The following is an 18,332-nucleotide window of genomic DNA, read 5'->3' as shown; positions in this document are numbered from 1 at the left end:
CTTCACAAATACACAACTGATTAGAACTTGCGTTTCTCTGATTTTATATCTACATTTGAGTGAGGTGGGAAGGGTGATGTGGCATTAACACAAGACAGAACAATAGGGGATATTAATAGGGTATTAAAAGTATCAACACAAGACAGAACAGAAACAATGGGTATTGAATAGAAGTGTTTGTAGAAAGCCTATTGGTCCATATTTCTTGATGCTTCTATATTGGAGCGGAGTCTTGAGGTGGGTAGAATATAGTTGTGCAATAATTGGCTGTTGATTGCTGGTGTTGACTTCTTGATGTGTAGTGCCTCGCAAACGTCAAGCCGCCTGCTATCGCTGTATCTATCGATGATTTCTGTGTTGTTTACTAGGATTTCTCTGGCGATGGTTTGGTTATGGGAAAAGATTATATGTTCCTTAATGGAGCCCTGTTGCTTATGCATCGTTAAACGCCTAGAAAGAGATGTTGTTGTCTTGCCTATATACTGGGTTTTTTGGAGCTTACAGTCCCCAAGTGGGCATTTGAAGGCATAGACGACGTTAGTCTCTTTTAAAGCGTTCTGTTTTGTGTCTGGAGAGTTTCTCATGAGTAGGCTGGCCGTTTTTCTGGTTTTATAGTAAATCGTCAGTTGTATCCTCTGATTTTTGTCTGTAGGGATAACGTTTCTATTAACAATATCTTTCAGGACCCTTTCCTCCATTTTATGAGCTGTGGAAAAGAAGTTCCTGTAAAATAGTCTAATAGGGGGTATAGGTGTTGTGTTAGTTGTCTCTTCGGAGGTTGCATGGCTTTTCACTTTCCTTCTTATGATGTCTTCGATGAAACCATTGGAGAAGCCGTTATTGACTAGGACCTGCCTTACCCTACAGAGTTCTTCGTCGACTTGCTTCCATTCTGAGCTGTGGCTGAGAGCACGGTCGACGTATGCGTTAACAACACTCCTCTTGTACCTGTCAGGGCAGTCGCTGTTGGCATTTAGGCACATTCCTATGTTTGTTTCCTTAGTGTAGACTGCAGTGTGGAAACCTCCGCCCTTTTCCATGACTGTTACATCTAGAAAAGGCAGCTTCCCATCCTTTTCCGTCTCGTAAGTGAAACGCAGCACGGAACTCTGCTCAAATGCCTCCTTCAGCTCCTGCAGATGTCTGACATCAGGTACCTGTGTAAAAATGTCGTCAACATACCTGCAGTATATGGCCGGTTTCAAGTTCATGTCGACTAAGACTTTTTGCTCGATGGTACCCATGTAGAAGTTTGCAAACAGGACACCTAGGGGAGAACCCATGGCGACCCCATCTACTTGCTTATACATGTGCCCATCCGGGCTCAAGAAGGGTGCCTCTTTAGTACAAGCTTGGAGTAGTTTCCTCAGAATACTTTCTGGCATGTCAAGAGGAGTACAGGCTGGATCACGATACACTCTGTCGGCTATCATTCCGATTGTCTCGTCCACAGGTACGTTGGTAAACTGCGATTCTACGTCCAACGAGGCTCTTATCCCTGTGGCCCGTGCGCCCCGCAGTAAGTCCACAAATTCCTTTGGAGACTTCAGGCTGAAGGCGCAAGGAACATAAGGAGTCAGCAGGCCGTTGAGTCGCTTCGCCAGTCTGTACGTGGGTGTGGGTATCTGGCTAATGATTGGCCGAAGTGGGTTTCCAGGCTTGTGCGTCTTGACATTTCCATACGCATATCAAGGTTTATATTCCCCAATGATCTTTGGCAGGTGGAGTCCGGATTTCTTGGCGTTCACAGTTTCGATCAGTTTGTTGACCTTTGCTTTTAATTCGGCTGTAGTGTCCTTCGTTACCCTTTGGAACTTAGTTTGGTCAGAGAGTATGATGTTCATTTTCGCCAGATATTCGTCTTTTTTAAGAATGACATATATTGGCGACTTGTCACCTCTCCTGACAACTATCTCCTTGTTCTCACGAAGGCTTTTAGCTGCCGCTTTAAGCTCGGGGGACAGTATGGTGCTTCTGTAGTTGCCTCGATTCTTTCCTCCTTCTGCAATAAGTTCTGCTTGTAAGGTATCTTTGGTAGTGACCTTCTTTTGTGTCTCGAGGTCGAATATGTCGTCCAACAGAATTTCCAACTCTACTTTCCGGGCCATTTCACTCGGTCTGGACATAACATGACAGTTTATGCCCAGATTTAGGAGAGTGACTTGGTCCTCAGTGAGGTTAATTCCTGCAAGGTTCAGGAAGCCATCTTTTGGTCGTGGAATTGCCATAGGTCCTCCATATAATGTTGTTAGTTTCTTGATAATCCTTGTTTCAGTGCTGAGGTGATGTTGGTCTGTGAGGATGTCGAGGTGTTGTTCAATGCGGGTACGGATACTATGGTCGATGTTGCTATTTCTCCACTCGTTTGTAGCATGAAGTAGCTGCGTTTTGTTGTCTTTGATTTCATTCTCTGCCTTGTATATCTGATCACGAATCAGATCCTGGCGATATTTTATCGTGAAGGCTTGATTCCTTGCTGCTGGGTCGTGCACTTTAACATTAGTATATTTTGGTAGCAGTCTTTCCTGTAGACATATATTATTAAATATGACCGAAAAAGTAAGATTAATAATTCTAACACGAATTTTCTCAATCTTTCGTACATTACGCTTCACTGTTGGAGGTAAATCAAAAATCACTTCTCCAAAATTCATTTTTATTTCTAGTCTGACGCGACACGGGCGCGTTTCGTAAAACTTATTACATTTTCAAAGACTTCACAAATACACAACTGATTAGAACTTGCGTTTCTCTGATTTTATATCTACATTTGAGTGAGGTGGGAAGGGTGATGTGGCATTAACACAAGACAGAACAATAGGGGATATTAATAGGGTATTAAAAGTATCAGTAAAAGTATTCCGGGTAGATGGGACTCGATAGCCTGGGAAGGCAGCCCATCTAGGGGAAGGAAAACCCTGATTTTAAACCTCCGCTGCCTTGCGGCCATACCCTTGTTTTTGGGAAGGCTTCAGGAGTCAACCTCGAGGAAAAATCCGGAGTTGGAGCCCCTAAGGCAGTTCGTTGTTGACGTCGACCTCGTTCTGGCAGCTCCTGCGACGTTGCTGGAACCATGCGTATTGGCATTTGCCTCTCTATTGGATAATTTCAGCAACGTGGAGAGGGGGGACCTGCTGCATGGGTAACAGCTTCTCCTCCATATCTACCTACCCAGGCTTTGCGCCCTGGAGAGGACACTCCAGCTTCGCCTCACAGCGTCGAACCAACACGGGAAGCGACAGTCTACCGGTTTTAAGTCTTCTGCTCGATTGGCGAAGAGTGTGACGCCAGGGGTTGCTTCCGACGGTGGGAGGGGTCATCGCGCCCCACTGGGCAGCTACCGCCCGCCTCAAGCTGGGCAAACACCAGCCAATAAGGTGTTGCTTCGCCACGGTCCGTTAACCTCACTGGGTGCGTGGGGTTTAGGGTGAAAACTGACAAGCGGCCCGACAACTTTGCACCAAGCAATACCAAACCAAAGAAGAAAATATCAACTGCCCTAAAGCTGGGCACATGGAACGTCAGGACACTGACACCAGGTTTCTCTGACGACCTGCAAGAAATCAATGACGCCCGAAAAACAGCAATCATCGATAGGGAGCTGAGCAAGCTGCAGATGGATATTGTTGCTCTCCAAGAGACCAGGCTCCCAGGATCAGGATCTGTGAGAGAGAGGACCTTCTCTTTCTTCTGGCAAGGAAAACCTCCAGATGAGACCAGAGAACATGGTGTGGGATTTGCCGTCAGGAATGCACTGTTGGGACACATTATGCCACCGATGGGGGAAACCGAACGAATTCTGTCTCTGCAACTGTACTCCCAAACAGGACCAGTCAATGTAATTAGTGCATATGCACCAACCCTGACTTCTCCAGCAGAGGCAAAGGAAAAATTCTACGATGACCTCAACAGAGTCATAGCGAGAATCCCTGTAAAGGAGCCACTGTTCATCCTCGGCGACTTCAACGCCAGAGTGGGTGCCGAGCACAACATTTGGCCCACTTGCCTGGGTCAATTCGGCATAGGAAGGATGAATGAGAACGGGCAACGTCTGCTAGAACTCTGCTGCCTTCATGGTCTTTGTGTCACCAACACGTTCTTCGGCACAAAGCCTCAACACCGAGTATCTTGGAGACACCCCAGATCCAAGCACTGGCACCAGCTTGACCTGATTCTTACCAGGCGTGCAAGTCTACCCAGCGTCAAGATTACGCGTAGCTACCAGAGTGCTGTCTGTGACACCGACCACTCCCTGGTATGTAGCAGGGTCAAGATGCAACCAAAGAAGATTCATCACTCGAAAAAGGCGGGCAGACCTCGCATCAACACCACCAAGACCCGCAACCAGGACAAGGTGGAAGATTTTGCACACGTGCTCGAGGAAGCTCTTCCTGGCCCAGCTGGGGTCACGGCCTGTAAAAGATGGGAGCACTTCAGAGACGCTGTGTTCAACGCTGCCATTTCCACCTTTGGCAAGAAGACCAGCAGGTCGGCAGACTGGTTCGAGGCTCACTCGGAAGAGATGACACCTGTAATCGAAGAGAAGAGAAACGCCTTGGCAGCCTACAAAGCCTGCCCAAGTCGGCGCAACTTACAGATCCTTCGGGCCGTCCGCTGCAAAGTGCAGCAGAGCGCCAGGCGATGTGCCAACAACTATTGGCTCCAGCTCTGCTCCCAGATACAGACTGCAGCGGATACAGGCAATGTAAGGGGAATGTATGACGGCATCAAGCAGGCCCTTGGCCCAATCCAGAGGAAGACCGCTCCACTGAAATCTGCCACTGGCGAGGTGATTCAGGACCAGACACTGCAGCTGAAGCGCTGGGTCGAGCACTACTCTGAGCTATACGCCAGGGACAATGTGGTCACCGAAGATGCCCTGAGCGCCATTGAGTGTCTGCCAGTGTTAATGGAGCTCGACAGTGAACCGACCCTGGAAGAACTCAGCGATGCCCTAGACTCCCTTGCTTCTGGTAAAGCTCCTGGCAAAGATGGCATTCCTGCTGAGACCTTGAAGTGCTGCAGAGGTAGCCTGCTCATGGAGCTGCACGAAATTCTCTGCCTCTGCTGGGAAGAAGGAGAGGTGCCACAGGACATGAGGGATGCCAACATCGTCACACTGTATAAGAATAAAGGTGACAGGGGCGACTGCAACAACTACCGTGGAATCTCCCTCCTCAGTATTGTCGGAAAGCTGTTTGCTCGAGTCGCATTGAAGAGGCTCCAAGTACTTGCAGAGAGAGTTTATCCAGAATCACAATGTGGATTCAGAGCTGGCAGGTCCACCATCGACATGGTCTTTTCCCTCAGACAACTGCAGGAGAAATGCAGGGAACAGAAGCAGCCACTCTTTGTAGCCTTCATAGACCTGACGAAGGCCTTCGACCTCGTCAGCAGGGATGGCCTGTTCAAGATCCTCCCCAAGATCGGATGCCCACCCAGGCTCCTCAGCATCATCAGATCTTTCCATGAGAACATGAGGGGCACCGTGGTCTTTGATGGCCTAACATCAGGCGCCTTTGACATCCGAAGTGGAGTAAAGCAGGGCTGCGTACTGGCTCCAACCCTATTCGGGATTTTCTTCGCAGTTATGCTGCGGCACGCCTTCGGATCTGTCACGGAAGGCATTTACCTCCGGACCAGGTCGGATGGGAAGCTCTTTAACCTCGCCAGGCTGAGAGCCAAGACAAAGGTTCGGCTGAGGTGTCTGCGCGACTTCCTCTTTGCCGACGACGCAGCAGTCACTGCCCACTCAGCTGAAGACCTCCAACGGCTCATAACCCGCTTCAGCGAGGCCTCTCAGGCTTTCGGACTCACCATCAGTCTGAAGAAAACACAAGTCATGGGACAAGGAGTGGACTCCCCACCTGACATCGGCATCTCTGATTCCAAACTGGAAGTTGTTCACGACTTCGTGTACCTGGGCTCCACAATCTCTGACTCCCTCTCTCTTGATACGGAGCTAAACAAACGCATCGGTAAGGCATCTACTACCATGTCCAAACTGACAAAGAGAGTGTGGGCCAACAATAGGCTGACTGAGTATACTAAGATTCAGGTTTACAGATCCTGTGTCCTGAGCACTCTACTTTATGGCAGTGAGTCTTGGACACTCCGCGCCCGTCAGGAAAGACGGCTGAATGCCTACCACATGCGCTGCCTTAGACACATCTTGGACATCACCTGGCAGGACAAGGTGACAAACAACAACGTCTTGGGGAGAGCAAGAATCACCAGCATGTACACAATGCTGAAACAGAGACGAATGCGCTGGCTCGGGCACGTTGTGCGAATGGGCGACGGCAGGATCCCCAAGGATCTCCTGTATGGAGAGCTGAGGCAGGGAAAGCGTCCAGTAGGCAAGCCCCAGCTACGGTACAAAGACGTATGCAAAAGGGACCTGAAAGCCATGGACGTCGATCTTGCTATATGGGAGACACTGGCTGCAGACCGTTCAGCCTGGAGGCAGTCTGTTCAACGAGGTCTCTCCAAGTTCGAGGAGTCACTTGCCAAGGAATCGGAGGCAAAGAGACAGAGAAGGAAAGCCGGTAACCAAGAAGACAGACCAGAATCGGACTTCGTTTGTGCTCGGTGTGGGATGGACTGCCACTCTCGGATTGGCCTCATCAGTCACACCAGACGCTGCACCAGGATTGACAACTAGGGCGCAACTCCATAGTCTCCCGAGACTGAAGGATGCCTACTAAAAGTATCAACACAAGACAGAACAGAAACAATGGGTATATATATATATATATATATATATATATATATATATATATATATATATATATTGGTAGCAGTCTTTCCTGTAGACATATATTATTAAATATGACCGAAAAAGTAAGATTAATAATTCTAACACGAATTTTCTCAATCTTTCGTACATTACGCTTCACTGTTGGAGGTAAATCAAAAATCACTTCTCCAAAATTCATTTTTATTTCTATATATATATATATATATATATATATATATATATATATATATATATATATATATATATATATATATATATATATATATATATATATATATATATATATATATATATATATATATATATATTTTGTGACGGTAAAGCGTTGGTGTTCGGCTGTTTCAAAAGCTAGGGGCAGGGCCTCGTCACATAATAGAAAAAAAAGAGAAAAGCTGGAGCTTTCGTCTGTGGTAAGGTAATGGGAAGACACACAAAACACAAGTAAATTAACAATGAAATTTTAATTACTCTAGAAAAACAAGACATGAATAAAGTTAATCACATAAAAACATGAAAGACAAGTCAACAAATAAAATAATATGAATAATCACTGGCAAATGAAAAGTTACGTTAAGACAAGTGAGTTACAGTGATAGCAAAATAAAATATTAGTGATGCTGGAATATTGGCTTCAAGCTGCAACCTCCCTTAGTACATGAAAGCCAAGGCTTAGTCTACCAGCGAGAGATGTCAACTGCTTGGAGCACTGAGATATTCTGTCGATATTAGCGCACTGCAGCCCAGACATCAACTTGTGGCGGAGGCGGAGGGCAGGTGCGACGGGACACCAGCCAATCAGCGACAGGCAGGCAAAGGATGAGCAGTTTGCTGGTTACGGTGGTAGTAGGTAGCAGGTGTCACTGTGTGCTGGGTACGATTTGCTCTCTGGGCAAAACGTTTTGGCGATACTTGGTGGACATATCTTCTATATTATCTTGTATATTGACGTACTTGTGTAGGGAAGAGCAGGCTCAATCTCTCTTGAAAGAGATTATCGTCACAATATATATATATATATATATATATATATATATATATATATATATATATATATATATATATATATATATATATATATATATATGTCGTACCTAGTAGCCAGAACGCACTTCTCAGCCTACTATGCAAGGCCCGATTTGCCTAACAAGCCAAGTTTTCCTGAATTAATATATTTTCTCTAATTTTTTTCTTATGAAATGATAAAGCTACCCATTTCACTATGTATGAGGTCAATTTTTTTTCATTGGAGTTAAAATTAACATAGATATATGACCGAACCTAACCAACCCTACCTAACCTAACCTAACCTATCTTTATAGGTTAGGTTAGGTTTGGTAGCCGAAAAAGTTAGGTTAGGTTAGGTTAGGTAGGTTAAGTAGTCGAAAAAAACATTAATTCATGAAAACTTGGCTTATTAGGCAAATCGGGCCTTGCATAGTAGGCTGAGAAGTGCGTTCTGGCTATTAGGTACGACATATATATATATATATATATATATATATATATATATATATATATATATATATATATATATATATATATATATATATATATATATATATATATATGTACGTATATGTGTGTGTGTGTATGTATATGTTTGTGTATAAAGTATATATGGAAGCTGATCTGAATTACATTTGACCTTTGTAAATGCACATTAATGACACATCGAACACTTTATGTAGGGCATACGTAAATCTGTGTATCTATGTATTTACGTATGTAGGTTAGCTTAGCATTTTAAAAGCACCGAATCACCTTCTGTGGTTGATTGTTCAATAAACCCTTGAACTATATGTTGAACACATCTCTAACCCTGTCCATGGAGGACAGAAGAAAATGTATATATGCTGGTTAGCATTGTAAATGTGTGGCCACGTCTGTGGTAGAAAAAAACTGCTAGGTAACAGGGGGCATCAGGGTGAAGGACATTTTTTTGCCCATTTGTCTCCGCCTCCACCAGGGATCGAACCCAGAACCTCAGGACTACGAATCCGAGGCGCTGTCTACTCACCTGTCAGGCGCCCTGCAATGGTGACTGCAAACTCCAATCGAACTGGAAATTACAATCTCTTAAATATAAATTGCATATCCGCTGGAATCATAGGAATGAGAGGAATGAGGACATCTTCACCTTTGAAAGGTCCTGTCAAAATTGTTGCTTCTACGACGTTGCTGATTATTTTTTTTAACTGCAAGCCGCGTGCCGTTGCAAAGCTTTGTCTGGTTGATATCTCGCACCATGATAATTTTATTTATTTATTGTTTTATTTATATATATACAAGAAGGTACATTGGGTTTGTGAGAATACATTGGATAGTACGGTATTTACACTCTTGTAAAGCCACTAGTACGCGCAGCGTTTCGGGCAGGTCCTTAATCTAACAGATAATTTTAAGTAGGTAATTTCTATCAGAATTGATAAATGATAAAGATACATTGCAAGAAAAAAATGAGATGAGAGAGCTTAGTAAGTATATTAAAGCACATTGTTATATTAAAGCTCTGAATGATTACATTGACAGCTTGATTAGTAATTTAAACAACATTAATAGACACCATACAGCAGATTGACAGCACATATAAGACAGCAATGATCACAATGGTAAAGATGTTCAGATTGGGTACATAAAGATTGGGAGACTGGGTAGCAAAAGATACAGATAAACAAGATTTATAAACACCATACAGCAGATTGGCAGCACATATAAGTAGACAGCAATGATCACAATGGTAAAGATGTTCTAATTGGGAGCATAAAGGTTGGGAGATTGGGTAGCAATAGATTCAGTGCAATTTTAAGGCAAAAAGTGAAAAACTATGAAGATGAAATTAGGTACTTTTTAGTATTGATTTTGAATGATGTAAAAGTTGGACAGCTTTTCAACTCAATAGGGAGTGAGTTCCATAGACTGGGTCCCTTTATTTGCATGGAGTGTTTACACAGATTAAGTTTAACTCTGGGGATATCAAAGAGATATTTATTTCTGGTGTGGTGATAATGGGTCCTATTACATCTGTCCAGGAAGAGTTTCAGATCAGGATTTGCATTTAAGAACAGGGTTTTGTAAATGTAGTTGAAACAAGAGAATTTATGGAGTGAGATTATGTTTAGCATGTTTAGGGAGTTAAACAAGGGGGGCTGAGTGTTGTCTGAAAGCAGAATTTGATATTATTCTGATAGCAGATTTTTGCTGGGTGATGATGGACTTGAGGTGGTTTGCAGTGGTTGAACCCCATGCACAGATACCATAGTTGAGATAGGGATAGATTAGTGCATAATATAGAGAGATGAGAGCAGAGTTAGGTACATAATATCTGATTTTGGAGAGTATACCAACTGTTTTAGAGACTTTCTTAGTTATGTGTTGTATATGGGTACTGAAATTGAGTCTCTTGTCTAGGAATATGCCAAGAAACTTTCCATCATTTTTATTGCTAATGTTCACATTGTCTATCTGAATTGGCACGCCGATTTTCAATTGCAGCTGTACGTGCGGTAGTATCCCTGGCAGGTCGATTGAATTAAAAAATTCTGTTGGATCATTAACTGCTTAATCTGCTTCCACGATAATGTCGACGGATTTGTATGTGACTGCCTCGCTTTGGATGTCAAACTGAATAATATTGTTAAGTTCGTAGACGTTTTTGTTCTTGGCCGCAAAAATAGCTTGTTCACTCAGCCAATCGTGATCCTTATAGTTGGTTTGAATATTGGGGAATAGTTTTTCAACTAAGTCTTTTTTTGACGTTACTAAATAGCAGAAGTTATAAGGCAATGAAATTCGTCCTGAGGTCAGATCAACAGGCACGTTTCCGTTCCCAATTTCCAGAAAATAATGTGAGAATATCTCAGCGGATGGATCTTTTCAGCTGGACACGCACATTTATAGTTAATGTTAACGTCTGTCCGTAGCTCCACAAAGTTGAGCAGTTCAGGCAAGCATTTATTTCGTACGCTGGTGTCGATCGAGGAGTTACAGGCAATGTTTGCCTGAAATCTCCTGCAAGCAATATTAATGCGTTCCCAAATGGTCTGATGTTTCCACGCAAATCTTGCAATGAACGATCAAGACCCTCGAGCGATTTTTTGTAGTCCATTGTGCATTTTTTTCAAACAATAAGTTTGCATATCCGCATTCAACCCGTTCTCGCAAATTCGTAAAGTCAATATTGACTTATTAACTACGTGCATAGGTGATATACTAAACATAATAGATACCCTTAAAAAGATTCATAGAAAACACCGACCTTACCTAACCTTGTTAGTATCTTAAGATAAGCATCTTATTGCTTCGTAATTACAATTATTATTTAACCTATACCTATTATAGGTTAGGTAATAATTGTAATTACGAAGCAATAAGATGCTTATGTTAAGATACTAACAAGGTTAGGTAAGGTCGGTGTTTTCTATGAATCTTTTAAAGGGTATCTATTATGTTAAGTATGTCACCTATGCACATATTTAATAAGTCAATATTGACTTATTAAATTTGCGAGAACGGGTTGCCGCATTACTTTTCCCATGTCGGATATTTTGGAAATGTTGTAGGTGGGAGTTTCAATGAATTGCATGTACAATGGAAATTTTAAAGTCCAATGAGCAGTTCTTCCACCTGGTAGCAATATTGCAGCTATTCTGTACGACGCAACAGCTATGGCTCGGTCATTTTGGGATCGAATTGCTGCCAGAATCAATTTAATTAGAAAGGTTTTACCAGTTCCTCCTGGCACATCTAAGAAGACGATTTCTCTAATCCCATTATTGACAGTTTGAATTATTTGATCGTAAAGGCTTTAATTGCTCAAGCGTTAGCTTAGGAAAATTTGATTGCACATACGACAACAGATCACCCATGTTGTAACTTTGGTTTACGACGCAATTCTACAACGAACGAAGCAGCAGCAGATCGATTCGGTGATGTCATTCCCAATTGAATGAGAACTTTGTTCGCGATTTCTAAGCACAAGTCTTCAATCATTATCAACGTTTCGTTGCAGATTTCTGCTGTGAAAGTCCATGTTCATATTTGAAATTTCCTTGCGTATTCGACGGACAATATTTGAAGCTGTGTGCGATTTATATTTCTCCCATAACTGTGTTGGAGATGGAGAGCAGCCGGTCAATATGATTGTAAACAATGCACGAATTTGATTTGGATGTGACGTGTTTGACGCGTCATAAATGCATACATTCCAGTGTCTGTCTTTCGACAATAAATTCACAACTTGACATGCACTACAGAAAGTGGCATGTGTGACGCCGTTTAAGAAATCTCAATTGCTGGAAAGACGTTGAACCGGGCACATTTACCAACAGCACGCGAAGAAAAGAACATTCATATTGATGGGGATGCATGATGTACAGTCTGCCTATCTTAGATTGTTTGAATATGCCAGGTTGTCTGTCGACTCGCTCTCCTCGTTTGCGTCGTTCAAATGATTTTCTACTCACATTCTATATGTAATACTTAGGCACTTCCGCATACAGCAGTGTTTTCGCCAAACGCATCATTCTGACATAACGTGAAGAAAGCAGTTAACATTGCAACCGGTGGAATTCATGTCTATTTGTTGCACATATGCAGCTGTGATATAAACGCGTTGACCATTATCTTGTTTTCAAAACAAAAACAAAAGTTTCTAACGAAATATTTCAAATCAAACACAGATCAATTGACACAGCTCAATTCCACCGCCAGCTGCACTGAAAAATAAGAACAGTTAAAAAACAAACGAAAAAATAAAAAAAGCATAAAAAATATACTACACTCACGAAATGAACGTTATGGTAATCATCACACCTCAATTTCAATGCAATATCACACAAATTAATTAAATCAAAATGAAAATAAATCGAAATCCATGAAAATTTAATTTATCAATGCAATTGGAAATATTGAAATGTAATTGTAAAAAAATTATTATTGCGTGAGTAACTCTTACAGGCAACAGATGGCGCAATTTAAAAAAAGCATGTTTTTACCTGTCACAGATTTTGCATCTATATAATAGGTATTTAAAAACACGCGCATATTTGAAGTGAAACGTTGTGTCAAAATTTTACTGCAATCGGTGAAGAACTTTCGGAGATTACAGCGTGTATTGCTCTTACAGTCTAACAGGAGACGCGGTTTAAAAAAAAAAAAAATGTTTTTTCCTGTCACAGATGAGGCATGTATATAGTATGTACATAAAAACATGCACATATTCGAATGTAACGTTGTGTCAAAATTTCAAAGCAATCGGTAAAGAGGTTTCGAAGATTTCCTTCACATAAAAGACACTTGAAAACCATTTTTTTCAAATAAAGCATGTTTTTTCCCTTCATTGACGTGACATATATTTAGTATGTATATAAAAGCCTCGCTCGGATGTGAAAGGGAACGTAGTGTGAAAATTTCAAAGCAATCGGTGAAGAACTTTCGGAGATTTGCGATTTTGAACAAACGAACATTTCCATTTTTATTTATATCGATATATATATGCTAGCTGTACTCGCCACGCGTTGCTGTAGCTCAGTCTGGTTCAATGGAAAAGAAAGAAAAGAGAAAGTGTACATTTCAAATGTTTAATTCCACAATGCTTGTGGGTATACAATATTTTATGTTGTTCTATTGTCTGTGGAGATACTAGAGATTGTCTGGTTTGCTGACTCTAGAACACGCAACATATAATTGTCCATGTGAGAAGCTATCCCGTATCATGATATAACCCGCACAATTCTAAAGATTGGCCCTGAGCTTTGTTGATGGTGATTACAAACGCCAATCGAATTGGATATTACAATCTGCAAATTGAAAGAGGCGTATCTGTTGGAATCATAGGAATGAGAGGAATGTTCAAATTTAAAAGTTCCTGTCAAGATTGTTGCTTCTGCGACGTTGCTGATTATTTTTTTACTGCAAGCCGCGTGCCGTTGCAAAGCTTTTGTCTGGTTGATATCTCGCACCATGATAATTGGCACGCCGATTTTCAATTGCAGCATGTACGTGCGGTGGTATCCCTGGCAGGATCGAGTGAATTCAAAAATTCTGTTGGATCATTAACCGCTTCATCTGCTTCCACAACAATGTCGACGGACTTGTATGTGACTGCCTCGCTTTGGATGTTAGACTGAATAATATTGTTAAGTCGAAGACGTCTTTGTTGTTGGCCGCAAGAATAGCTCGTTTACTCAGCCAATCGTGATCCTTATAGTTGGTTTGAATATTGGGAAATAGTTTTTCAATCAATTCTTCTTTTGACGTCACTAAATTGCAGAAGTTATGAGGCAATGAAACTCGTCCTGAGGTCAGATCAACCGGCACGTTTCCGTTCCAAATTTCCAGAAATTGATATGAGAATTTCCCAGCTGATGGATCGTTTTGCAGCTGGACACGCACATTTGTAGTTAATTTTTACATCTTTACATGATGCCACAGAGTAAGAGTATTTCAGGCAAGCATTTATTTCGTCCGCTGGTGTCGATAGTGAAATTACAGATAATGTTTGCCTGAAATTTCCTTCAAGCAATATTAATGCGTTCCCAAATGATCTGATGTTTCCACACAAATCTTGCAGTGATCGATCAAGAAAAACGAGAGTTATTTTTTGTAGTCCATTGTGCATTTTTCCCAAACAATAAGTTTGCATTTCTGCAAATCTTTCTCATGTCCAATGCTTTGGAAATGTTGCACGTGGGAGTTTCAATGAATTGCATGTTCAATGGCAATTTCGAAGCCAAATGAGCAGTTCTTCTACATAGTAACAATATCGCAACTATTCTGGACGACGCAAGAGCTAAGACTATGCCATTTTGGATCGAATTGCTGCCAGAATCAATCTAATTAGGAAGGTTTTACCAGTTCCTCCTGGCGCATCTATGAAGAAGATTTCTCCAGTCCCATTATTGACAGTTTGAATTATTTGATCGTAAATGCTTTTTTGCTCAAGCGTTAGCTTAGTAATATTTGATTGCACATACGACAACAGATCACCCTGTGTTGTAATTTGGTTCACGACGCAATTCTACAACGAACGAAGCAGCAGCAGATCGATTCGGTGATGTCATTCCCAATTGAATGAAACTTTGTTCGCGATTTCTAAGCACAAATTTTCAATCATTATCAACGCTTCGTTGAAGATCTTTGCTGTGAAATCCATGTTCGTATTTAAATTTTCTTTGCGTATTCGGCGGACAATATCTGAAGCCGTGTGCGATTTATATTTCTCCCATAACTGTGTTGGAGATGGTGAGCAGCCGGTCAATATGATTGCAAACAATGCACGAATTTGATTTGGATGTGACGAGTTTGACGCGTCATAAATGCATACATCCCAGTGTCTGTCGTTCTGCAAGAAATTCAGAACATGACTTGCTCTACGGAAAGTGGCATGTGTGACGCCGTTTGAAAATATCTCAATTGCTGGAAAGACGTTGGACCGAGCACCTTTACCAACAGCACTGTGAAGAAGGAAGCATTCATCTTGATTGGGATGCACGGTGTACAGTCTGCCTATCTTAGTTTGTTTGATTGTACCAGGTTGTCCGTCGACTAGCCCTCCTCGTTTGCGTCGTTCAAATGATTTTCTACTGGCATTCTGTATGTAATACGAAGGCACTTCCAAGTACAGCAGTATTTTCGTAAACGCGTCATTCTGACATAACGTGATGAAAGCAGTTAACATTGTAGCCGGTGGATTCATGATTATTTGTTACACATTTGCTGATGTGAAATAAACGTGTTTTCCATTTTCTTGTTTTCAAAACAAAAACAAAAAATATTAACGAAATATTTCAATTCAAACGTAGATCAATCGACAGCTCAATTCCACCGCCAAGTTGCACTGAAAAAATAAGAACAGTTAAAACACGAAATAAAAAAATGAAAAAAATAAAAAATAAACAATACTCACGACATGAATGTTACGGTAAAGAACTCAGCTCAATTTCACCGAAATGTCACACAAAATAATTAAATCAAAATTAAAATAAATCGAAGTCTATGAAAATTCAATTTATCAATGCTGTTGGAAACATTGAAATGGAATCGTAACATATTTAGATGATTTTTAAACCCCACAACAGATAGCGCAGTTATAAAACAACATGTTTTTAAGTGTCACAGGTATTGCATCTATATTGTAGGTATTTTAAAACACGCGCGTATTCGAATGGAACATTGTAGTCAAAATTTCAAAGAAATCGGTGAAGAACTTTCGGAGGTTACAGAATGTGATGCTCTTACGTCCAACAGATGGCGCTGTTTAAAAAAAACTATTTTTTTCCTGTCACAGATGAGGCATGTATATAGTAGGTATATAAAAAGTACGCCTATTCGAATGCAACGTTGTGTAAAAATTTTAAAGCAATCGATAAAGGGGTTTCGAAGATTTTCTTCACATGAAAAGCATAGTTTTCCAAAAAAAACTTTTTTCCCGTCACAGACGTGACATCAGTATAGTATGTATATAAAAGAAATTGCTCGGATGCGAAGGGAACGTTGTGTGAAAATTTCTAAGTAATCGATGAAGAAGCTTTCGGAGATTAGCGATCTTGAACACACGAACATTTCCATTTTTATTTATATAGATGATTCACTGTCTTACAGTTCCTATGTGACCATCATTACTAAACTTGATACATAGAGCAGTATAGTGTCAAGAGCTTTTCTCTTTCAGAAAGCAATTGCAGAGTATGCTTAAAAGTGTTTCCATTAACTTACAGGAAAATATAGACATCCTTCACATAGGTTCAATAACAAATCACATTGTATGAATATAATTTTTTAGATGGAAGACAACCATTTTTATCTTGATCTGCAGGCGGGACTATACGACAAGTGGGTTGAGGAGATGCTGGAGAGAGCGAAGCAGGAGAGTCGCAGGAGAGGGCTGGAGTCGCAGAGGTCGGCGGCGACGGCGGACCAGGACGAGACTGACCACACCAGGAACCCGGCTCTCACCCTTCACCACATGCAGGCTCCCTTCTACCTTCTCGTCGGTGGGCCTCACCTCCTCTCTCATTGTCTTTGTCCTCGAGCTTTTCTTTATATGTTACACTTAACATAGAGGCAACTTTCCTTTCCTGCTGTCAGGGATCATACTCACACAGAGGTTCACCAAGTGACTAACAGCTGCTTCAATCCTCTAAATTCCTTCCCAGACTAGATTTTTCTTACTGTTTTCGAGTATTAGCTACTTTTGAGAAACTGGAGATATAATTCGATAGTTCTATAACCTCGACTTAAAAGATTGTTTACTCTAACGGCTATCATGGTTATTATATATGTTTGCTGACTGTTGTTTAATAAAAGGTTTTATATTACATTAACTTTGACTATTTTTAATCCATTTATTTAGTCTTTTTAATTTATATGTATTACTTTGTATTAAAGTTTGCATGCAGGTAAATTGCTGTGTTTTTGTTGTACTTTAGCATTGGCACTAATAATTAAGATCTAGGCAAACACACACACACTCTCTCTTTCTCTCACACACACACATACACACACATATCTGAGAAAGGACAGAAGAGAGTCAGTTCCAGGGTGATGTACTCAAACATAGATGGGATCACAAGCAAGGCAAGTGACCTAAGGGAAAAAACACAGGAAGTGAACCGGAAGAAAGGGATCTAGGGGTGGTTCTAGATAGAAAACTGTCACCTGACGACCACATTAAGAACATTGTGTGAGGAGCCTATGCTACACTTTCTAACTTCAGAATTGCTTTTAAATACATGGATGGCGATATACTAAAGAAAGTGTTCACGACTTTTGTTAGACCAAAGCTGGAATATGCAGCGGTTGTATGGTGCCCATATCTTAAGAAGCACATCAACAAACTAGAAAAGGTGCAACGACATGCCACTTAGTGGCTCCCAGAACTGAAGGACAAGAGCTACTGAGGAGACGTTAGAGGCATTACATATGCAAAAACTAGAAGATAGAAGAAAAAGAGGCGATATGATCACTATGTTCAAAATAGTAACAGGATTCGATAAAATTGACTAGGGAAGAATTCCTGAGACCCGGAACTTCATGAACAAGACGTCATAGATTTAAACTAACGAAACAAAGCTGCCGGAGAAATATAAGAAAATTCTCTTTTGTAAACAGAGTGGTAGACGGTTGAAACAAGTTAGGTGAGAAAGTGGTGGAGGCCAAAACCGTCAGTAATTTCAAAGCGTTATATGACAAAGAGTGCTGGGTAAGACGGGACACCACGAGCGTAGCTCTCATCCTGTAACTACACTTAGGTAAATAACACTTAGGTAAATAACACCTTCCCTGTACCGGATACTCAAAGCCCCCACACAAACCAGATCCCCCAGGTCCCCCTTCATAGGCCCTCCCTGTTTCACTGGTTCAGGGGAAGCAAAAGGATCTGAGAAGGGACAGAAGAGAGTCAGTTTCAGGGTGATGTACTTGAACGTAGATGGGATCACAAGCAAGGCAAGTGAACTAAGGGAAAGAGCACAGGAAGTGAACCCAGATGTAATCGGACTCACAGAAACAAAGCTCTCAGGAATCATAACGAATGCGGTGTTTCCCCAGGACTACACTGTAATAAGGAAAGAGA

The 18,332-nt window shown here is 41.4% G+C and overlaps 1 pseudogene; it reads left to right on the top strand.

The window, feature by feature from the left end:
- LOC138369463 (ionotropic receptor 93a-like) overlaps nt 1–16,980 on the top strand; it is an 83,591-nt pseudogene extending 66,611 nt beyond the window's left edge.
- Nucleotides 16,981–18,332: the final 1,352 nt, after the last annotated feature.

The sequence above is a fragment of the Procambarus clarkii genome, chromosome 28, assembly GCF_040958095.1.
Source record: "Procambarus clarkii isolate CNS0578487 chromosome 28, FALCON_Pclarkii_2.0, whole genome shotgun sequence".
NCBI lineage: Eukaryota > Metazoa > Arthropoda > Malacostraca > Decapoda > Cambaridae > Procambarus > Procambarus clarkii.
This window is presented reverse-complemented; position numbering and strand designations above follow the sequence as displayed.